General features: G+C 42.9%; 1 protein-coding gene across 3 annotated transcripts in view; it reads left to right on the top strand.

Annotated features, from left to right (window-relative positions):
- SPOCK1 (SPARC (osteonectin), cwcv and kazal like domains proteoglycan 1) overlaps nucleotides 1–24,791 on the top strand; it is a 628,061-nt gene that overhangs the window by 83,389 nt on the left and 519,881 nt on the right. The gene's annotated exons all lie outside the window — the stretch shown is intronic.

Below are 24,791 nucleotides of genomic sequence, written 5' to 3'. Positions count from 1 at the left end.
TGTTAAATGGATGAAAGAAATATGCTAACGTAATCAATTGAGAAATAACCCCTAGTTTTGCGTGCTGAATTGTCGGGCAGCCCCAATAATACAACACAACTTCCTTTTTTGGAAATAGAACTTTGCAGCAGTCCTCTTTATTAAACGCACAGAGAAGCTGGGCAAGCATAAGGGGTACATCCTAGCTGCTGGGCAGCCTGCCTGCTAAACCCGGCACCGTCCCCAATCCCTATTCAGCTATACAAACAGCTATATGGGGGGGGGGTGTAAATCCACCCCTGAAAAGTTCCACTGATACCCCCAGCCAGGCCCACCATGCAATGCCTGGCTGCTTGCCTCTTCCAAGCCTGCCCCAGCTCTGTTGCCAGGCAGAACAGAAACATGCTTGGAAGAGGAAGGGTAAGGAACAAATGTCCAACACCTGGGCTGCTTGCCTGGGCTGTGGCACTGAACCAGCCCTGACCCCTAGCCTGCAAGAAAAAAGGGGGAATGTCCAACCCTCCCCGGAACCCCCTCAGTTGGTGTTGTCTGCTTACTCCAGAGCACCTTAAACAGTGTCCCAAGCTCTTCTGAGGGTAGCCACAGCTCAGGCCTAACAGCCTACGTGGAGCACGTGGCCTTCAGCGATCATGAGCAAGCACCTCCCTGCTCACTCTTCAGCCTCGAAAGAGGCCGGAGCATTCCAGGTGATGCCTCTTATAGGTATTCCCAGCCCCCTCCCTCATCATGTGATGGGGCCCCGTCACATGACGAGGTCTTGAATATGCACATGCCCATTGCCTGGGACCTGGGGCTAATTTAGCCCTGCTTCCAGCCACAACGGCAGCCCCAGCTAATTCCGGGGCTGCATTTTAGAATAAGTAAAGGTACTAGACAAGGATGTCCCCTTTCTCCATTACTCTTTTTTATGATAACAGAAGTTAATAACAATATTAGAGAAGAGAAGAGGCTTTAAGATTAGAAAAGAAGAATATAAGATTAAAGCTTATGCTAATATTTAATGATAATTTTGGAAGCTTCCATAGAAAATATACAAGTATTTAGTGATATATTAGAAAAATGTGGTATAGTATCAGGATTAAAAATTAATAAAGATAAGTCTAAAATTATTGTTAAATATATATACTCAAATGATCAAAATATATTGGAAGAAAAATCTGGTTTCCAAATTGTTACAAAGTTTAAATATTTAGAGGTAATAATAACAAATACCAATTTGATATTATTTTACAATGACTATGAGAAAACTTGGAAAAAACTACAAGAGAAAGATTTGAACAGATGGAAAAATGTAAACTTATCATTACTAGGAAGAATTTCATTTATTCAAATGAGTATTTTGTCAAGAATTTTATTTTTATTATAAACTCTGATAAACCATTGAATATCTGGCAAAAATAATTATATAGCAAGGACAGAAGGACAGAATCAAAATGATGTGATGTCAAAGAAAGGGAAGGTTTACAGATATGACATTTAAGATTGTATTTTGAAGCCGCTATTTGTCTTTTTTGAAAGATTGTATTTTACTAAAAAAAATCAGACACCATTGAAAATGGAAAGAAATAGATTAACATTTGGATGCCATGTCAAATTATGGTATAGAAAAGAAAAGAAAACCAATTTAGATAGTATGTTATAAAAATTGCACTAAACAGGGTTTGGAATTAATACAGGAAAACATTATATATATAAGATTGTACTTTGGATATCTCCTCAAGAAGCATTGTTTAGAAGTATATCAGATATAGAAAAGACCTGGCTTACCTAAAGGGGTCTTAGAGAAACACATAAAGGAAAAGTAAGAATATATAAAGAACGTTTGTCTTTAGAAACTGAAACAGAATTCATTAAGGAATTCTTAATGATAATTCATTAAGGAATTCTTGATAAACTGAATTCATTAAGGAATTCTTGATAATTCATTGAGGAATTCTTGGGCAAGAAAAGTAGGTCATAACATCCAGTTGTAAGATTGGCACTATGTCCGTTAACTAGGCTTTTTGTGTTGTGGCAGAACTCTGGGGCGTGGGGTCTCTTAAATCCTGTGAGAAGATTTGGTAGAAATCAGTGCAACAATTTATATATGAGTACCAGCACATTTTTAATACAAAAAAAGCACTGCCCATAAAAGCTTATAAGATTAAGGGACTTATATGGATCTGGATCCTCAGCTGGGAAGCAAAGGGAGTTGAAGAGAGAGTTCACTTCCCAATGCTTCCTATGCTGCCAAAGCAGCCTTTGAAATAGTGGGCCTAGGAACTCGGAAAGAAAGTGACATTCTCCCTTCCATCTGCCACACTGCTTCTGTCCTGGTTCCATGCCTGGATCCAAAGTGGAATGCCCTAGAAAGTTGGGGGCAAACTTTGGCATTAAAAACTTTTAATGCTGTCGGGAGATACTTGTGTCCTTTTCTGTAAAAGAAGTGTAGAATTGCCATTGTAGTAGATTTACTAGTTACTATGGCTTTATTCCTATGGGTAAACCATCCGGCTCTAAAACGGTAGTTCAGGCCCAGGTATTTAAATAACTTAGCCTATTATAGGGCCACACCATTGACGACCCATTTTGAAGGACATTATGCACTAGTAAAAGACATGATCTTGGACTTAACATAATTGAGAGTCAGTTTGTTGATGTTGCAGTACTCAGCACAGCATGAGAGAAGATGCTTAAGACCAACTCTAGTGGGAGAGAGCAAAATCATATCATCTGCGCAGAGTAAGAGAGGGACTCTTGTGTTCCTGATAGTAAGACAGTGAGTCAACTTTTTGCAGGGTAGTGGGACAGATAATTAAGAAAAAGGTTAAATAGTGTGGGAGCCAATACATACCCCTGTTTGACCCCTCTTTCTGTTGGGATCTTAGGGGGTGACAAGCCCGCTGTTAGTGTACTTAACTTGACAAAAATTGTTGCTGTGGAGAGCCATTATCAGAGAGAGTGATCTTTTGTCCATATCTAAATCCTTTAGTTTCCTCCATAGAAGATCTCTAGAAACAGTCAAATGCTGCTTTGAGGTCAAGAAAGGCAGCGTAAAGTTTTGGTTTGTTTTTCTTTGTGTTTATAGATCAGACTATTCAGGACTAAGCAATGATCCAGGGCAGCCTTACCTTTTTTTAATCCAATCTGTTCTTGACCAATGATATTGTTCTCTGAGATCCATTTCAGCAACCTGTCAAGCAGATGTTTTGCACTTCCCTGTAATCAAGAGAAGACTTCTTGGACAATCATTTGCTGGAAGTATGTTGTCTCCTTTCTTTAATAAAAATGGAACTATAAATGTCCCTGTCCATGCAGCAGGTATAATTCCAGAGACAATTATGATAAAATCTTTCTTTTTTGCAACTGTAAGAAGTCTAGATTTGTTCTGCAATGGGGACATTTTCAGCATAAATCAAATTATAAGATCTTCTAGTACAGTTAATGGAAGTTAAAAGATCCTTGCTGGTAGCTTTCTTTGCTTTGTGAAATTAAATGTCTGGTTGCTTTGTCTTTAACTATATATTCATAATATTACTTACTAAGGTTATAAACTGTGTGTATATCTACATGGCTTCAGATGGGATCCCAAAAAGTTTGATTTGTGCCATTTTAGGTGAATATTCAAATCAATTTTGTCTGCTGAGTTGTAGTCTCATGCTTTTATGGTCTCTCTTTTGTTATACAATAGAATAGAAAACATATCAATCTTGTACTGTTCTGACTTTTGAAATATTCTGTAAGATGCCTTAAGCTCAACAAGAACAGAGGGAGAAGCAGTGGGAAAGCTAGGGTCTATTTTCTTTGTTTAGTTTTCTGAATGCTAGAATATTTTCGGTTTGCTAAACAAATGCAGATTCATGCAGTTTATTTCAACTTTGGACACAAAAGAAATTACTACTTTATCTATTTAACTATTTTATTTATCCCCAACTTTTCTCCCCACTGGCAATCCATTTTATCCTCACAACATTCCTGTAAGATAGGTTGGGTTTAGATTATGTGGCTGGTCAGAAGTCACCTAAAAACATGGAAAGTAGGGATTTGAACCTGGTCTCCTAGCTCCCTATACCATTTTGACTACAATAGACTGCTTATGTGCAGGTAGTAGCATAAGTTGAACTGTTTTAATTTTGAACTATGAATATACTTACCTGCACTGCTCATCAGTGTGTGCTAAGGGCAAATAGTATACCTTCTCTCTATTTTGTATCCAATACACATATTTGGCACCAACATCAATAAACAGGCATGTCTGGATGTAATATTGGAATGGTACATGCCTGTAAAACGCTCACATTTTGTAGTCTTGGTCTCAGTGTTTCAGATTTTATGTGTGGAAGATTTTTTGAAAGTCACACTCATGTGGATGCTCAGCTGTCAGGTGGGAAGACTTTTTATTCTCTATGCTGGAAAGTTAAACTGGCAAGCACATTTTCTGATGAGGCCCATTGTGTGACTTGTATAAAATTCAGTCTTTGTGGGAATTGTGAATAACTATCCATCAGATATAGTTAAATTCTCTGCATTGTGAGTTTTCCTTTTATAATGCCTATTTTTTTAATTGTTTGGGTTGCTAATCTTACATCACACAGAGACCTGCACAGATGTTTGATGGAGAACTTTGCCCATGCTGTGATTTTCACAGCTGCTAAATATGAAGTAATTAACACTGATTTATGCTTTTAAAGAGCTGCTAGAAAATGCAGTTTAGGAGACTGTATGTTGGGGTGATTTTATGTAACTGGTGCTACAGCATATTTAATCAGGTCAGTTATAATGCTCGTTTAGAAGACTGCATGAATTAATCTAGAAAAACGTTTTCATAGTATGCACACTATTGTTCATACAAAAACTGAAATAAATTTCATGGTTCATTTTGTAAATATTGTTGAACTCCACCAAGATTTTACACAAATCTGCATCTTTTAAAATATAATTCAGTTCAGGCAGGGATGCATTTCTTCTCCTTTCTAAGTAACTAAAACTACAAAATCCCTGTCTTTTTTACTTAACTAACAAAATCATGGGCATATGTAGTAACATTTGTACATATGAAGTATACTAGAAAAAGCTAAGTGATATATGTGAGAGAAGTGCTAAGATGAAGATGGATCATTATAATGGCTTGGATCAAACAAAATTTCTTCCTTTCCCCTGTAGCCCCAAATACTGTTTCCTGTCCCCTAAAGAATAGGGGGATATACACACACACATCACACAAACATAGAGAGCATATGGGCTGCAATAGAAAAGTCATGATCCACAGGCAGAAATCCTCCTGTCTATAGGAATGTTACATTGGATGGAAGCCATTGTATTTGTGGATCATATTGTGATCTTGTTACATATAATACTTGGATGAAGACCTTCACTGGATTACAAGACCTTCACATTTACTAGATTACAAGATAGGGTAGATATTGTACTAGAAAGTACCATGCTAAAATAGGATCTTAAAAAAAAGAATCTATGCTATATATTCATAAAAGTTAAGTACAAAGTGCTATTGATATGCATCAGTAAAATTTCAGACTTCAAGAACTTGTGACAACATTTGAGACTATTTATAATTTACAGTAGCTAAAGATTTGTGGCAGTGTACCAAATGGTATTTATATAATAATAATATTATAGAATACAATATTATTATTGTCACTGATCAAGAATAATTCCTTTGGCTTCATTGATATTTCTTCAGATTTACTGTTGCATGCCAGTGAGTTCCATCCAATATTGATCAGTTGAAACAAGGAACTCATAAACAAATTAAAATCTATTTACAACAAACCAGCCAAATTTTAAAAGAACTTTGTGTCATCCAGAAGACAAGAGATCACCATGACTGGTTGCAAGACAGGCAGTCTTCAAAGAGTTATGCTGGGATATAGCATAAGCATAAGCATAAGCATTTTATTGTCATTGTGCACGCACAACGAAATTTACAGCAGCATTCCTCGATGCACACAATTTCAGACTCATACCCCATCCTCACTTTCCCCTTCCTCCACCCATCCCTACACAGCCCCAAACACATCAACACGAAGCACTGGTGGATCCTGTTACATAGCAGATAGACCAAGCTTGTTACACACACACAAATACACACTATTTTCATAGCTTTGGGTAAACAGAAATCACAGCTTCTGACAACTTTTTGAAAAGGTAAAATGTGACTTTCGGTAAGTCCATCAGGCATTGCAATGCAGAGGGGGGATAGCTGTGTCATGGTCTGGGACAGTGAAGCAATGGCATAGCTAGGCCACTTTCTAAGTGGTTGGCTGTGCTGAAAAAAAACAAATGGTGACACAGGAGTGCTGGCATGGAGGAGACAGGGCTGGGGCTAGTAGCTCAGCTGACTGCTAGCAGGGGGGCAGAAGAAGCAAGATGCTGAAGCCAGCCCAGAGATGGGAAAGGGGTAGGAACAGAGAGGGTGGTATCATCCCCGGCAGAAAAGCAGAGGCATATCAGGGAAAATGGCGGCCAGGGGCAACACCTGGTCAAGCACCACCCCATGCCCTCCCCGGGCCCCACTTATGGTGGTGGCTCTGGTTGGCAGCTCAGGTGGGCACTGGGGGGGGCAGGCTGGCTCCTGCCCTCCTCATCACCAGGGAGGCTGGGGAGAGCAGAAGCCCAGAGTCCTCCCTGTACAGGGGGTTCCTGGCTGCATGGTGGGGCCTAGCCTCATGTGCCAAAATGATCCCCTGGTAGTGGAGAGGTCTCCCGGCCACGTGGCTGGACCTGGCCTCATGCACTGGCATGATCCCCCAAAAGGGGAGAGGTCTCCTGGCTGGGCCCGACCTTGGATGCCGATGAGTGGTGCCGTGGCACAGGGGGGGGGGTGCCTGGCACTAGCCAAGTCACCATGCTGTGGTAGAGTACCCACCGCCCCCCATTGTGACCAAAAAGCGTGCACCCAGGACATGGGTTACCCAATATCCCTATGAGTGGTACGTCCCTACAGGAGGGGCAGGGCTAGATGGAAATGGCCAAGGGCTCTGAGGAGGCTCATGGGACACCCGGCCCCTACCAAGTGCTAAGGCAGGAGTAGAGTCACCACCCAATGACATTGAGTTTGCCCCTACAGATGGGTTGCTTCCCTCTCATTGGCCCTGGTGACCCAGCAATGCTGAGTATTTTCAGAATGATGGATCCAGCCACAGCACTAAGCTCATCAGGTGCAAAGGTCTGCAGGTGCTCAATGACAATAGGATCAAATTACAGGGACTTATGTGCAGGAAGGCACTGTCAAACCACTTCTGATAGTATCTATGTGCTTGCCATAAGTCCCTTGAAGCTTCTTAGCACTTTACATACATATCCTCCACGCATTATTCCGAGAGTCTCTTCATAACCTACATAAACGAGTAGTGTTTCAACTGTGAGTCTTCCCTGACTATTTTGGGTGACTCATAGCGTGAAAGGTGCATGCAATGCTCTTCTTGTTTTGTATGAGACACTGTGCCAGTAAAGGATAAATCATAAATCACTCATTATTCTTATACTTCCTGTACTCATACTTCATGTGAAGATTCAGGAAGAATGCCTTGATGCCATTGTTGGCATAGCTAGAATTGAACATGCATCATTTGCCTTGTCTTTATATTAATCTGCATGGTCTCTGGGACTGCCAAGACAATCTGGGACTTGGCACATTTGGGACTGCCAAGACACAGTCTGGCCGCAGAATGTCATCTTGCAAACTTCTAGAAGGATCTAGCTAGGAGTGCTCCTTCCCCCGCCTCGCAAACAGAGTCTGAGCACTTTTCTCACACAAAGACCAAGGGAGAAGAGCATTGCCTTTCTCAATTCTCCAGTAACCACTGTACGAAGAGAATGTGTCTTGTGAGTTCTGTGCACCAGTAATTTTTCTCATGAGGTGAACATTTTTGGAGTGTGAGGAAGTTTGTTCTCTTAGATGACTCCTTTTGTTCATTTATAATTTTCATTTTCTTTTTCTGGTATTTTTTTCTTTGTCATTCTGACTTTGCCATGGCAAAGAGCACAGCTCTTTTCAAGAAATGTGTTAAATGTAATATGAAAATGGTGAAGAATGATGAATATCAGGCATTTTTATTTTGTTTGGGTGAGGCCCATATGCCTGCAACATCTTAGACTTGTTCCGTCCTCACACATAAAGCCAGGCAGGAACTCCTCTTATGGTTGCAGGCATCTCTGTGGAAAAAATTGATAGAGGCACCACAGTCCAATTTGCCAGCCAAGACTGTTTGAAGCCCTTTGGTTGCTTATGACTTGGCTCTTCCAACACCCTCTACATCAACAGAGACATGGGCTATGTCAGAGCCCCCCACCAAGAAGTTTAAAAAGTCCAAGTCTAAACTAAACTGTAGGGAGTGAAATCGGCTCACGCAAAGTCTTCAAAACGATCCTCGCCACCAGAGAGGGCAGCTTCTGGCTCCCCCATGCTTGCCGTCTGGATCCTGAGTGGGCCCTGGACCACAAGGCTGGGCCTTTTATAGCACTCCGATGACGTGCTCTCACAATGTCACGAAAGCACATTGTCCACTCAGGGTCTGACTCCTGTGCATACGCAGACCAGGCCCAAAGCTCCCTGGCGTCTGCGCATGTGCATGAGGGCCTCAATGCATGTGCATGTGCATGCCGGGCCAGATGCCTCCTGCCTGCCCATAACCACACAGGCAGCTTCCGCTGGGGCCCCCCACTTCTGCAATGGCAGCTGCACTTTTCCTGGCAACATGGACTGTTGTAGGAACATATGAATGCCTGATACTAAGCATTTGACTGAGATTAATAAAGGGAAAAGTTTGGAGCCAAAAATGTAATGATACCTAATTTTGTCCTTCAAGCTACAAAATATGGCAAGCTTTTTATGTAGGTCAAAAAGAGATTACAGAAAGTATGTAGCTCATTGTGGTATCTGGTGTCTGCTTAGATTCAGTTAGCTGAAGCCAACAGCAATATTCCTTACTGGATGACATGATACATTACTCCTATTAAGAATTGAGTTTTCAGGGTATATGTTGAAGAGAGAGAAAAGCTTCAAGTGGGATACTTTATTCCTCCTCATATAGCATTATGAATACCTGAGGGTTTCATATTATAGGTAGCTTTTCTTGTTTATTTTTTTAAAGAGGAGGATTCTTTCTAAAGTTAGCACATTTTGGAATTGCTTTGCAGCATGCAAGAATTTCAGCAGTTCCAGCCAATAAGTAGTTTAAAAGTTGACTGCTCCAATTCAATGTGTTAATCAATGAAAACAATATTCTTAATTAATGTATCAACTTCACTTACCCTACATATGTGAAAATACTACTGAAGGCAGTATTTGCTGCCTCATATTCCTAAAACTTTTCTGTTAGTTGTGCCCAGAGATGCTCACTTTATGAATGCTCCTGGAACCCATAGCCTCTAAAAATCCATTACTGAAATATGGAATAATTTTGGGTGCATGAGGAAGAGATATGTTGTGAGACTGGGAGTAATGTACTCTTAACTTGGCAAACTAAAACTGAATGACTGAACAAAAATGGATGAACAACTTCATTAATTAGATTATTTTATTTTAGAAAACCATATATATACCATAAATACATATGTTTTCTAAACAACATTTATTCAGGAATTAACCTTTTTTAACCTTCCAGCCTGGTCACGACATTTTCCCAGATTATTGCTGGAGTTATTGCTAGCTTTAAGAAAATGGTTTCAGATGGCCAGCTGTGTTAACTTGTAATTCACTTTAAAGGTTCTAAATGAAGGCATGAAGTTGGAACCTCCATCTAGGTTACACATTCATATCCATGCACTTATCACATCAGAAAACAGGTCCGAAGCAAATTTTGTTTTGTCCATCACAATGCTTACCGTGCTGAAAAGTTCCATTAAGAACAGAAATGTTTACTCCCAGGTAAGTGTGCAGTAGATAGCAGCTTCCCACCAGGAACCCTTCTGTTCTGTGCCCTTGAAATTACATGTCCTCTTCAATTCAGAGGTACATTTTCCCCCAAGGACTGCTTCTAATATAGATCCCGTGCTATGAACTCCCTACTACACAAGTTTTAATAGTCTTCCTTTGAGGCTAACTGGCTATGACAGACAGTTTTTAACTGCCCATTCCTGAAGTGGTACCTTAAGAAGTAGTTCTCACTTTTCTATGTTCTGTCATCTTTCTGATAAGTTTAACACAGAGAGAACTGTCACAGAGCATCTATTAAATTGAACTTCAAGGCATCGGGATGATGGTTGATTTGATCCTGGAACTGTTGAAAATTTTGCCAGGAGGCATAGGTAGTAAAAAAAAAAACTTTTGCATTCTGAATGTTTAATCTACCTTAGCAAAGTTTCATGAGAACAACTGGAAAGGTTGTATGAATGTATGTATAAAAAGAGCACCTTACCTCTTCCAAATGCCTATAGTTGCAGAATTGAAAATATCATGATAAAAGTATCAAACCAAGCTTGTATTGTGGCTGGAAGAGTGATTAGGGGAAAATACTTCTGATTTTAAGAACATGAAGAACATGCACTGCAGAAGGAGCTAAAGTGGGACATGCAGTCCCTTTTTTGTCTTCTGATGGAAGTTTAGTTTTTTTAAAAAACCACAACATAATTTTAAAAGGAATTTAAGCACCAAGATAAATATCAATCTATGGGGCTGGATATTGCAAAATCACAAAGTGATTTGAGGTATTCATTCTGGTCTTCCCATTAATTTTTTATTACAGTTCAGTGATAAGAACATAAGAACATAAGAACAAGCCAACTGGATCAGACCAGAGTCCATCTAGTCCAGCTCTCTGCTACTCGCAGTGGCCCACCAGGTGCCTTTGGGACCTCACATGCAGGATGTGAACGCAATGGCCTTCTGCGGCTGTTGCTCCCGATCACCTGGTCTGTTAAGGCATTTGCAATCTCAGATCAAAGAGGATCAAGATTGGTAGCCATAAATTGACTTCTCCATAAATCTGTCCAAGCCCCTTTTAAAGCTATCCAGGTTAGTGGCCATCACCACTTCCTGTGGCAGCATATTCCAAACACCAATCACACGCTGTGTGATAATGTATTGAATATACAAAATGAGAGAAAGGATCTGCTCTTTGGCTTACAGAATTTTTTGTCAGCCAGCATTTCAATCTCTAGCAAGTATATACATGGAGAACATTAAACTTGTAATTCCTTATTCATAGAGCTAATGACCTTGAGTAAACCTAGATTCAGGTGGATATCTCTGTGCATCTGGAGCAACAGAAAAAAGTTTGAGTCCAGTGCTCTTAAAGGTACCAACTTTGTATGTTTTAGAAAACCTAAATAGTATAGTCCTTTCTGGTGTTAAGCACTTTAGCAAAAATAGTGACATGACCAATGCTTCTATTTTTATTTTATGTTTTTATTAGAGCATTTATACCTCACCTTTGCTTGCAATTCATGGCACATTGAACAGTCTGTGTATGTTTCTTGAATGTTACACAATCACACAATCTCATCCTGTACTTTCTCAGTTTAATGGCTCCTTTGACCTGGCAGTCTGCCTAGTGATGGACTATATTGTGTCAGAAGGAGTAAGCTCTAGTCTATAAAAAGTTATTCTGGAATCACAGTGCTTTTCCTCTTGAAGATGCCTCTAAACTCCTGATTATTTTTACATAAGTCGGCGTTCATAAGAATATTGGGATAATTTCTGTGAAACTGCTGACTCACAGGTATTTTTTTTCTGATGCATGCTTCCTTACTTCCTCTGTCTTAGTAGGAAGACTCAACCAGCAAACCCTCTTGGTTTTATAACTGAGAACTGATCCTTAAGTGTGTAGAGTAATGGGTTGTGTGTTCAAGACAAGAAAACTGTGGGTTGTGCTCCATGTGTGCTGCAGAACTGCAGATCTCCAAGTCACTGGATAACAAATTATGGTGGCTCTTCCTTGGCAAGCTTACAGGCACAGTTGCCTGTTTTCACAGTGAGATGAAGACATTTATGCACATGCGGTCTCCTTTGGTTTGAATGTACATTCCCTTTGATTCTCGTTTAAGCACATGTTTTCTTTTCTCTGGCAGTTACTCTACTCTCAGATCAGAGAATCCCTGCAATTTCTAAAAGTTATTTAAGTGCAATTTTTCCCCCTTCACAGGAAAAGTGAAAGAGATTCATATGCATTAGCATTTCTTTAGGATTTCTTGCTCCTCCTCACCTCTTCCTCGCCCACACAATAGTTCCTCATGCTCTAACAGCTACCATTTTCAGGATGATCACATGGTTTGGAGAGGTTCCCCTGCAGGCTTCCTTTCTTTAATTTTTCACATTCAAAGTCTATCACTGGAGTGGTGAATATTGACAAGGTTGGGTTTGCTTTTGCCTGCCTTTCTTGTCTCTTACCCCTCCAGCTGCTGCCACCTTCTTTCATTCTTTACTAAGCCTTCTACAAGACTTTATTGCTGTTATTGCTCAGTATGGCAGACCATGCCAGTGAATCAATGTGTATCTGTGAACTAGTGATAGATAAAAGATGCCCTTCAGTTATAGTCATAACTTTCCTCACTGGAAGTGGAACAGATTTATTTCCATTGTGTAAATCAAGCAGAAAGCTGTGTTCACTTTTTGCCTTCTGTCTCCCAAGCTTGAAGGTCTAGATACTTGCCTTTTTATTTTAATGTCTAGAAATCTTTGTTAGCTAATGGACCAAATGGGTACTAGGTGCCATGACCAGAGGCTGGGTAGGATATGGTCAATTATGTAATAAGGTAACCCATACTGCAATATATCTCTGGATTGCAATATTACAGGTTGCATAAGCCTCTGCATGCTAGGATACTACCCTTTTAGCTGTAAATGTTATACCATAAATGACTGATTATTTTCTGGAATGAAAGAAAAGGGTAAGATTGAGGTTAAAAACTGAAAGATCATGCTGATGCATAAACTACAGCGGATGATTACTATTATGTACATTCAGGTCAGCGTTTTGCGCTTGTAACTTAATAGTGGAGTGCTGCTATTGAGTATAATATACAACTACTCAGATTCAACTTTGACAAAATAGGTGTATTCTTTTTAACTTCAGCTTTAACATTACTGTGGCGATCTCCCTCTCCCCCCTGCGGTCTGGGCTGATAATCCGTCCCACCGTCCCTATCCGAGGTGGTGTTCCCCTCGTCAGTAGGCCCGGTCTTTGGGGCTTGCAACGTCAGCCGTCGAAACCACAGGGCGCCCCCCGAGTGAGGGGGGGAAGGAGTCCTCCCCCTCCCACCTGAGGCTTGCTTAGTCCCAATATGGGCTTGCCGCCCCTCCTGGGGAGGTGCGCCGGTCACCCTGGTCAGCCTCCCTTTCCCCCCTCGCCTCCCCTCGCTCTCCTATTCCGCCTCCGCTCTCTCCCTCTCCACTCTCTCTGGCTCCTCTGTTCTCTCACCTTCCTCCCTCTCCGGCTACTCCGCCGGTTCTCTCTCTCTCTCCTCTCTTATCCACCTCTCGGCTCTCCCACTTCCCTCCTCCGCCGACTTCTCCGTCCGACCACCCTCTCTCTTTCCCTTCCAACCCTTTTCCCCCGCTCCGTCGCTCCTCTCCCCTCGGCTCCCGCAAGACCCTCCCACGTCCAGTTGCGGCCAGCCTCGCCCTCCCATTCTCCGGCCCCTTATCAAGCCTCGCCGGGGCGTCGGGGGCGTTCCCGGCCTCGCTCTCCGGCCGGCCGCATCCAGCCGCCGGCTTGACAAGCCGCAGCTGCGCCGGCCTGACAAGCCGCGGCTGCGTCGCTCCGCGGCCGTCTCCCGGCCGGCCCGAAACCCCGCAGGTGTTTCTCCCGTCGGGCCGGTTGCCGCTGGGTCCTGCTGCTGGCTCGCTGCCGGCCCCGCCTCCCGGCTTTCCAAGTCTGGGGAAAAGCCGGTACAGCGACCCCCGGACAATTACTTTTAGCTTCAAAATTTATCTTTGATTAGGTGGAAATCAGGAAATGATTGAAAAACAAAAATGATAGATGACATCAAATATTGCTGAAATTTCACAATAAGGTTTTTATTTGAGATTTGTTAAAACTATTAGGTGAGCAAGAACATCTCCTACAGTTGTCCTCCAAGTAAGTTTGATATAAATGTATCAATTTCAAAATTTGCAGGGGAGTGTGCATCACCATGTTGGATTACAATTTATATAAATGCGGCATTAAGCCATGCAGTGTGTTGTGAGCCATTCAGTCACTTACTATATATAGTCACTTACTATATATGGCTTCCCTATGAGTTAATGCCTTCCAAAACATGCATCATTAACAGATTTGCTCATGTCTTGCAGACTGAAGGCCATGGCTTACTTTATTGAGTAAATTTATCTCATGTTGGGTCTTCCTCTTTTCTTACTGCCTTCTCCTTTCCCTGCCACTATACTAACCACGCTTCTAGAATATTAAATTGCTTAGCACTAGGTGTACTATACTTGTGTGCTGATGTGCGGACATTTGTTTACCATTGACTACTGACACAGTTATTGTATATTTCATATTCCTCAGATATACTTAAAATGCTCAAAGCAATGGTCAAGAAGTTAAGTGGCAAATGATAATGGCAGCTTCTCCTGTGTTCAGGTTTTTGCTTTTACTCAGTTGTTGAACAGATATTTGTACAATATCCTCTTTAAGTTTTTCCTTCTTCTAACATTATTTGTAGTCCCAGATGTGTCTTTGCATGTTTAATTTGGATACTGCAACAACATGCCTTAAAATTAGGACCATCCTTTTGTTATCTGGTGAGGGTGCATGGAATGATGATGATTGCACAATGTGTTTCTTAGGAACAAAAGAGGTAGAAAAAAATACTATGAAGGACTGTGGGAAGCAGATGTATTCTGAAAGAGATGTCCAAAAACTAAAAGTTACAAAAGTGTCTCTTTTTGTAATGCAAATTATTATGGTGGCTATTATTGTAATTAGTAGAACCATGTCTCCTCTTAGGAGTTTCCTTGCCTTAACAAGCACCAAGCAAAAAATAAAGTAGAGTAGGAACAGGGGAATACTTGTTGCTGTAATGTGATGTCAAATATTATCTTTTACTAAAAATCTCTGCAAGGGGAAGAGCTATTGTGCTATTACTTTCAGTTGCAGCCATGTATTCATATTATCTAGTTCCAACACAAAATACAACACACAATATGTATGTTTGTGAGGTCCTGTATATGATTGCTCCTGTGCTAAGATGCCCTTAAGGAAATGTTGGATAGCAATCCTGAACAGGTCTTCGTGGAAGAAAGCAAAGCAAGTGGAGCATTAATTTACTCACTAGGGCTTACTTTCTGGAAGGTATTGTGAGGATTGCACTAGATTTTCAAAATTATACAAGTATGAAAATTTGCCCAGCAGCAATGAGTCTCTGAATGTTTGGCTTACAAACCATGTGCACAGATGACTCTGTAGGCTTGTATTAGACACAGATAAGAGAGTCCAATAAACTATTTATATTCAACATCATTTGTGTCTCTAGGTCTTTTTAAAGATACTATTGATTTTTACCATCAGACACTCATGCAATCAATCATATGCTGACAGTTGCACATATGCAAACCAGCAGTTATCATATCCAGATGTCTGCTCTCCAGGGATATATTGATTTTGATTCATTTTTGAGAGTTTTCCAAAGGTACCTTAACAACTTTTCTTTTTTATGCTGCAAGTGATCTGTGTTCAAGGGACAAATATGCAGAGCTGGACAACACAATCCTTTCAATGTTATTGACATGCTTGTAAAACCTCAAGCTCAGGAGGCTAGTTTAAAAGAAGTATTGATTTTTTTCAGGAAGGTTATTGAAGTCTTAAATGCTTAACTACATTCTTTCCATTCAATTATATTGAAATAACCAGGCTTAACAATTACCCACGTTGGTATTATTAGCTGTTGAGAAAGATTTGTACTGAATCTACTGCATTGCCCTTATGATACATCAATAACGATTTTTGTTGCATATTTATGTTGTTAAAAGGCATGCTTGTTAACTGGATACCTTAACTAAAACTGATTCAGAATATTCTGCCCAGTTAATGCCGTTGCATTAACATACATTAAAGAAGTCATGGTTTTATAAGGGCCCTGTGTGATTCTTTTGCAATGATATATTTTGTATTGTCAAATGCTTTTACGGCCAGAATCGCTGGAGTGTTGTGTGGTTTCTGGGCTGTATGGCCGTGTTTCAGTAGCATTTTCTCCTGATGTTTCGCCTGCATCTTTGGCTGGCATCTTCAGAGGATCTGATGGCAGTAAAGCAAAGCAAGTGGAGTATATATACCTGTGGAATGTCCAGGGTGGGAGAAAGAACCATTTGCATTGGTTAACAAGTGTAAAGGGGGCAATTAGCAAGTATGATTTGCATGTGTTAAGTAGAATCCACCCATTTTAGCATTTGTAAGGAACAGTGAACTTGCACAATCAGCTAGCGAGGGCATCTGCACAGCAGCTGCCCAGCATTTTAATCCCTTTGATTGCTTCCTCCTGGAGACACCCTGTGTGGGGTTCACTAACCATTGTCTTGATTCTAGTGTTTTTAAGTACTGGTAGCCAAACTTTGTTCATTTTCATGGTTTCTTCCTTTCTGTTAAAATTGTCCATGTGCTTATGGATTTCAGTGACTTCTTTGTGTAGTCTGACATAGTGGTTGCCAGAGTGGTCTAAAATTTCTGTTTTCAAATAACATTCTGCATCCAGCTTTGATTATCATGTGTTCTATTGCTGATTTTTCTGGCTGGTCAAGAGTTCCATTCCATAAGATTTTTACACAGAGATGTTGCAAAAACGCCACATATTATTGACTAGTATAATGGGTAGTAGTAGGGTTCTAATGTTGATGGGAAATAATTATAAATGTATAGATTTAGAACTACTAAACTGTAGGTTAAATTCAGTTAATGTTACAAATTCAGTTGACAAGGTATAGCAATATCAAACTGTGTGCAACAGTCAGAGAAGACTACAAGACAAGATGGCCAAACTTAAGTTAATTCACTTAACAAGATTGCCATGTTTAACAAGATTGCCAAACTTAAGTTAATTTGCTTTAGAAGAATAGATCCCTCAGGGCAGAATAGGGACCTAGGATTTTGTCTCACTACTGATACTAATTTTCTGCCCCTTGCAGATGCATTTCCTCTCTTTTCTAGTCAAGCTGATTACAATGCACATATTACTGCTGCATCCTGAGTTCCTTCTTTGCAACAGCCTCCCCACCTTCTTACTGGACTCAAAGATCTCTATTCCAACTCATATCTGACAAAGGGAGTTTTGACTCTCAAAGGCTTATAACCCCAAATGCTGGTGCTACTGGACTCAAAACTAGTTTTTACCAAGGACATTTTTCATGCCTATTATAATTTACAAAAGTAGAGGAAATAAAATTTATTCTGTGGTATCTGTGGGCTGTGCATATTGTACACACAGTGTAGGGATGAACTGCTGACCCAGCAGCACCGTAAGTAGAGCGCTGGAACACCGGCGCTCCTACGGCCTTCTGGTCGCACTGCTCCCCCACCCCTCATCCCCCGATGAGTCACGGGTCATGAACTACCTGGCTCACAACCACCGGGTGTCCCGGACAAAGGGACAATGGTCTTGCCCCCAGGTGAGGATTAGGCCCAGACGCTGATGCTCCTCTCCGCACGTAGCAGCCAGGTGAGATCATGCATCACATGATGATCTCTCAGTCTCCCGCTCTCCCGCTCTCCCGGAATCCCCCCCGTTCCGCCCTCCTACACGCCCCCGCTAGAATCATAATAAAAGGTGCCAAGAACCAGCACGCGAGAGAGTTGCTAGGAACACGGACACCCGCGCTCCCGCTGCTGGCGCTCTCCACCAGATGTTATCACCGCGTCTCGTCTCGTTCTTGCGCTGACCTCGCGGGTACGACTACAACACAGCTTTATTATTTATCCATCATTTATCCATGTGACAGCATTTTTAAATGCTTATCAAGTTTGTAGTCATAGATGGGTCAGTTTGGTTCCAAGTGAGGATGACATGCAGACATTTAAACTGAACTATGAGCATCAAGGTTACACTGATAAGACTGGAGTAGCCTTCTATTAGAGGATGATAAATCGTTCAGGAGAAACCTCTGCTTAAATGGGTCTGGGAGACAGATATAAGATTTGTTGTAAGGGGAGAAAGGCTTATCACTAAAAGTGTGTGAAAGCTGAAACTAGCCATCTCGGAGTGCCAAAATAAAACAACAGTTCATACAGAGCAAAACCTTGAGAAGAGATAAAAATATATAATAAAGGTTTTAAACATGACCTCAGCCTTTGAGCTTGTATTGAAGCATGTTATTTTCTCTTCTATGTCTCTGCAGGACATCTGTAGCCCTAGGGAAACACACACAACATTTATTAGAACTTGCTTCTTGGAGAGTATTTCAAGGTGATGGCAGCATTCATTTTTGCATTTTCCCCTTCCATGATATATAACATTTGTGTGCTACTAAAATTCATTCAGAATTCCCATTTTATTTCCTGCACAGTGAGTGAAGGCATGATTCTTTAAAAGACTTGTGCTTGTTGATATTCTTACCAACATATGTGTGTTAGCATCTAGGGGAGCCATAATGACATCTAAGAAATTAGTTGGAAGAATGATATTGCATACTTCACCCAGTGAAACTGCAAAGTTTTAAAGAATTTCTTTTACATAGTACTTTTATGGATTGCCTTTGGTTAAACTAGATGATATGAGGAATTTGATGCTACCACCAAAAGCAGCAGAACCACAACTTTTTTCTTGTCTAGTAAATCTCAATAAGTGATCGGATATTATATCACTGACCATTTCATTGTCTCAGTAAGTGGCAGTCAATGAAGTGCAGTGGAGTTGGGGATCTGTTAATTAGTGAATGATCTGATTTCCCCAGCTCCAACCAAATTAGGATTCAGTCTCTCTCTACTCTGGGGGTTCGATCTGAAAATACCCCATCAAATTTCACAGGGTTCAAGGATGAAATTCTTTAGACAAGATATGGATTTACCCTTTTCTATCCCCTCATCCCTCCCCAATTTCTTTTTGAAGACCTTTTTTTTAAAAAAAGTCCTGCTGTCATCTTACTTGAGGTTTGTGTGTGTGGAGTGTGAGGGTGACAATGAATGTCTCCTGACAGTTGACAACACTATTATAAGGGCAACACTATTATAAGCACGATTTTCAAACTCTGTAGATATTAAATTCTGGGGTTCAAATTTGACTAATTTATTTCTGGATGGTCAAGAGTTTTTTTCTTTGTTTTTAAAGTCATGACATTATTTTTGTTTAGGTTGAAAAAAAGAAAAGGAACCAATGAGAAAACAGTTGGAGGCACTGAGCTTTATGCTATACAGTACATTTACATCTAGATGAAGATTTCCCTTGATACGTCTATCTTTCTTGGAAATCTGATCTCTAGGTTAACATTCACTTTCAAATATCAGCAAGAATTCATTAAAAACCACTAGTTCTGCACAATCAAATTGAAAACCTGACCTTGGTTTAAAGTTGTTTCAGTCAGGACTGTAAAATGGGCCATACAGACTATAGCCATTGTTCTGTCAATTTCCTAATGTTGTCCTCTGTTCTCAGTAGTTAAAATGAGCAAGGTATCTGAAACTGACCTCCTCTTATGCCACATATTGTTTTATGGACTTATGCTACATCCCTTCTTATTCACCTCCTTTTCAAATTGTCTTAACCTTTTAAATCTTTCCTCATGTGGAACAGTTTCCATGCCTGCAGTTATTTTTATTACCCTTGTCTGAACTTTCTCCAATTTGCCTCTATCCTCTCAGAAATGGTGTGATCAGAATGCAAAGTGGTACATTAATGTCAAGATTTATTAGTGTAGTATTTGTGATTCCACTTCCTGTATCAGAATACTGTGGCTTATTTTTGAGCTCATTTCCCATGTTTTAATCAGGAGAAACTCCACATAGTTTGGGAAAAACATGTTCATATTTCCTTTTTAAAAAATATTAAAGCTTACCTTAACTATATCCATTTTTAATTTGGAAGGGATGAAAGGTAACTGTTTAAATTAGCTACCTTTCTTCCTTGTGGAGTTCAAGGTGAATTATTTTTGCAAGCTTCCCCAACATAAGTCCCATGCTGAAGAAAGCTGAGGTTAGTCTTGAACAGAAGGTGGCATTCAGCTCACCAAACCACACATAGGCCGTTTCCGCACGGCATCGACAGGGGTTGGGTCGGCGCATCCCACACCGACCCAACCCCCCTGGGACTGTTCACATGAACGGTCCCAGAAACAGCTGGGACGACAACGACGCGGAGCGCCGTCACCCAGCCAACCCGGCATGTCTCAGTGCCGTCGCCGAGGCCTGGAGACACGCCACTCTGGCCCTGCGCGACTGCTGCAGCGTCGCAGGGCAGGGGGGCGTGTCCCCAGTCCTCGGCAATGCGCCGGACGGCCAGAGACAGGGTAAGTGCAGGGGGGAGGGTGCCTTGGAGCCACTGCTGTTCGCACAGCAGCGGCTCCAAGCTGCCATTTTCCAGAAACCTCGCTCCCCGAGCAAGGTCAGAAAATGGCGGCTTTGCGCCGGTCGGGTGGTGCGAGGGCAGCGCGGCTGCAAAGCAGCCGCACCCCCTGTGCAAATGGCTACCTGGGGACGGAGTTTTTGCCGTCCCCAGGGCGCCATTAATCGCCCGTGTGGAAAGGGCCATAATGCTTCCATCACAGCTTGCTCGTAAGTGGAGACAACTGACTTAGCTTGCAATGGTACAGAAGTCAGTGTAAGGAATTCCATAGAAGCAGAAATAAAAGGCTTTTTGGGTGTAAAAGTCCGTTTATTAAGACATCTTAGAAAGCTCACATACACGTAGTGGCAGGAATGGCACTTCCCGCCAGAAGCACAGGTTATAACACCATTCACCCCATCCCCCCTTCCTGCTTCCCATGGGAACGGGAGTCTCTTCATCATCTCCGCTTAAAGATAAAGTCTCCTCACTGGATGAATCTGGCCCATCGCCCGGGCTGTGGAATGCACTCAAGGTTACTTCACCATCAACACCATTGAATCCTTTACACTCTGCCTCCCTCCTTAAAGTTAAGACCCTCCCCCCAGGTTTCCGAAAGCGGAAAGGCGCTGCAAAGCAGAAATAAGTGGGTGGGGGCTTCACATATTTTCGAATAAACCCATTGATTATACCCAGAGGAATATCCCTACCTAAGAGGACTAAATATTGCAAGCTAGCTATGCGACAAAGCTTGAGAGTCCAGGATAGCGCCAATTTCAGAAGTGCTTGTGGCCATCAATAATAATAGTCGGGTGGGGCCTCGGGCGGTCGCGGCCAGGCATCGGAAGCGGGAGCCTCCTTGAGCAAGCAACATTCCCCCCTTCGCCAAACTCCATTCTCCAAACGCAATTGGGAGTCACTTTCTTCCTCACAGGCTGGAGGCCCGTAGCCCTCTGGGCCCCAGTGAGTTCCCCGCAGGAAAAGGAGAGACGAGACTAGAAATGGGGGGGTGAGGAGGAGATGGACGCTTTGAGATCGGGTGACAGCCAGCCCCAACTGGGAGGGGAGAGAAAGAATGCAGTGCTGGAATGTCTCGCAGAAGGCAGCCTCCACCCCTCCCTCGGTGGTAGGGCGCAGAGCCGCCAGCCAGCTGCTTCCATTGGTTTCTCCCGGGAAAAATGGACTGTAAAAAGAGAAATCCAGAAAAGAAATCGCCCAACGGGGTTGTTTTTATGGACATCTTGAGGGGGGTGGACAAGCTGCCAGGTTTTTATGATCCCGACCAAACCTGAAAGGGGCAAGTTTGGTCTCCAGCCAGTGGCGGCCAAGTGGAGAAGTGCTACTTTGATGGCCGCGAGTCTCTTTGTCTCCTAAGCAGTCCAGCGTTGAGTTCAGCACCAGAGAATTTCTTTAGACAAATAAGCAACACGGAACCAGCCTACCATCTTTATTTTTTCTGCAACAGGGCTGCCCCCAAGTGCTTTAGGTCCGGAGGCATCCACGCGAACCACAAACGGGAGATCTGGGTCAACAGGGTGTTTTAAGATAGGTTCGGTGGTAAAACGAGATTTTAGTTGAAAGCTTGAAAGGTTGTTTGACACTCCTCAGACCAGGAAAGGGGCCCCGGCTTCATGGACAGTGGCATCTTTTATTCTTAGTGCTAAGAGGTCTGTGAGAGGGAGAGTCAGTTCAGCTAATTGGGGTATAAAGTCCCGTAAAAAATTAGCAAAACCAAGAAAAGATTGGAGCTCTTTTATGCGTTGGTGGGGGTAGGCTACTTGAGGATCATGGCCAATTTACCCTTAGCAGGATCCATTTTCAAGCTTCCTCGGCTAGATCCTGTAACCCAAATAGTCAATGGAGTTCTGGTGAAACAGCATTTGGAGAGTTTGGCAAAGAGAGAGAATTGTCGGAGCAAGCCGCTTGCTAATACCTCTCGGACCAATGTTTCATGCTCTTCTATGGTTTCCAGAGTAAATTAAAACGTCATCTAAGTATACCCACAACTCCTCTTGTAATAATAAATCATGGAGAACTTCTGCTGATAAGGGCTACAAAAGTCTCCGGGGCCCCACTTAACCCGGTAATGGCATTATCAAGTAATTCAAATCCGTCCAAACTTTGTGTTAAGCGTAAACGCAGTCAAGTGTCTGCAGTAGCCTTCAGCAATTCCTGGACTCTGTAGTAAGCTTCTCTCAAGTCCAATTTAGTAAAATGCGCTGGCCGCTGCCGAAAGTCGGCGTAATCTAAAAGGTCCTTTGATCAAAGGCAAAGGATATTTATTGGACAGGGAGACCGCATTGAGACTCCTCGGATAATTCCAGCAAAGCCAGAAGCACTCCATCTTTCTTTTACAAACAAAAAACGTGGAGCAGCGCGGTGTGTGTTTGGTAGCTCGCCTTATGGCGAACCCAAGGAAGCAAGGTTCTTTGTCCAAGAAGGCAACGGGGTTCCTTCTCCTCATTGGGACTCCATGCTGTAGATTCTACCTTTGGGTAGTTGCTCTGGTTGTAAGCAACAATTCCTTTGCAGTCAGTGTCTCTGTGGGTGGCAACTGATCGTGATTCTACTGTTCTGAAAAACTCTGGCTAGATCATGATACCGCAGGTGGGATGCCAATAGAATCGGGAGCGATCGCTGGAAGAAGCCAGGGAGGGTGTGTGCCAGGAGAAGTTGGGTTTTCCCCCAATTCATGTGTTCACCGTGCAGGGAGGGTCAGTGAATTCTAAGAGATCCGCTTCTTCCAAATGAACTTCTGGTTCATGTAATAATAACCAAGGCATGCCTAAAATCCATGGAGCGTTTCGACACTGGCGCCAAAATAAAATCTAATTTTCTCCCAAATGGACGGCGCGAACGGAGGAGAACCTGCTGTGTTTTGAACTGGGCTCGGTCCTTCACTTCCCGAGGGCTGGGCTGCCGGCCCATTTGGGTGGAATGGTATGGGCTTTGCAGCCAGGGAATTTGGTCCATAGACCTAGCTCCTCAGCTACCCAAATGGGCCGTATCAAGCAGTGGGAGAGCAGCCAGAATCCACAAGAGCCGAAAGGCTATAATGCGAAAGTGGTGTTTGAAGGGCTGGGTTACCAGAAACGCTTTGACAGTAATCAGAGCGCTGCCTTCACTACACCGCTAGGAGTCGGGCCCATGTCCATGGGGCTGAAGAAAGGCAAACAGCTGCTTCCTCCTGGTCACTTCGATGACCGCTTTAGATCGAGCCCGTCGTGGAGGCGGCCCTGATCTGCGGGTGGTTTGGCAGATGGAGGCGCTGGAGCTGGAGCCGGTTGGTTTTGTTTCTTGGGGATGTTTGGCGGCTAGATGACCTGGCCTCCTCGCAGTAAAGACATAATCCTAGTCGGGCGCACGGCGCTTCAGAGGTGGTTTCGGCAGGGGCGGCTGGGCTTGGGCTTGGCGGACAGCGGTGGGTTTTAGCGCATGGCCTCCTCGCACGAAGCCGTGACTCCAAACGAGACGGCCACCTGGGGACCCTAACTGGATCCAATCTGCAATAGTAATGAGGGAACCCGAATAAAACATCACCGCTTTCACGCAGAGCTTCTGCCGCCCACAGCATCCGAGAAGTATCTTCGCAGATTACAGCGCTTCAGGCTTTCACTCAGGAGGGAAGTTCGAAAGCAGCCGGGCCGCGACGGTAAAATTCACGAAATTTGTTAAAATTCTAAAACGGGTGGGTTGCCTTGCTGGATAGTTTTGATGGTGCTGGATAGCTTCATTCCTCGGCGCCTGGATCTTTGGAAGGTGCTTCTATAAGGCTTGGAGGAATAAGCTGGCACTGCGGTGCGTAGTCTCTCATCTTGTAAATCCAAAAGAGTCGACGTAACCAGTCGGCGTTGCTGCCCCATCCAGGACTGGAGCCGAATGTCCCGTGACATTTTCGCTGGCCAGACTGCGGGTATACAACTCATCATAGTCTCTCCAAGTGGGCATTGAGTTGCAAAATGAAGTAGGAAGTTTGGTAAAGCGGGTCCCAGCATCAAAACGGGCTGGTATTGGGGGCCGAGTAGTAGCCCCGCTTCCAACGGCTCTTTGGGCCTGCTGGGCTGTGGTTGCGCTGGCTTGAGCAGGTTGGCAGGTGCAGCCGTTGATACGTTGGGGCCGGAATCGGGCGCTACGGCTGTAACCATTGGCTTACGCTTGGGGTGGCAGGACTCCAGGTACGCGGCCCCTCCTGGCATACCGGGCGTTGATCCGGGGTAAATACAGTTACAGACTCCAACTCTGGGGCTTCCTGGTCTGCTGCCTCCTCTAGCTCCTCTCCAACGCAGCCAGCCCTCTCCTTGCGGGTCAATGGCATCCTGCGCGCATGCAGAGCAGCTTTTTTCTCATTCCACCTTAGCCAGTTCGGCCCCGCTAGTTTAAGGGCTTCA

The sequence above is a fragment of the Sphaerodactylus townsendi genome, linkage group LG03, assembly GCF_021028975.2.
Source record: "Sphaerodactylus townsendi isolate TG3544 linkage group LG03, MPM_Stown_v2.3, whole genome shotgun sequence".
Taxonomy (NCBI): Eukaryota; Metazoa; Chordata; class Lepidosauria; order Squamata; family Sphaerodactylidae; genus Sphaerodactylus; species Sphaerodactylus townsendi.
This window is presented reverse-complemented; position numbering and strand designations above follow the sequence as displayed.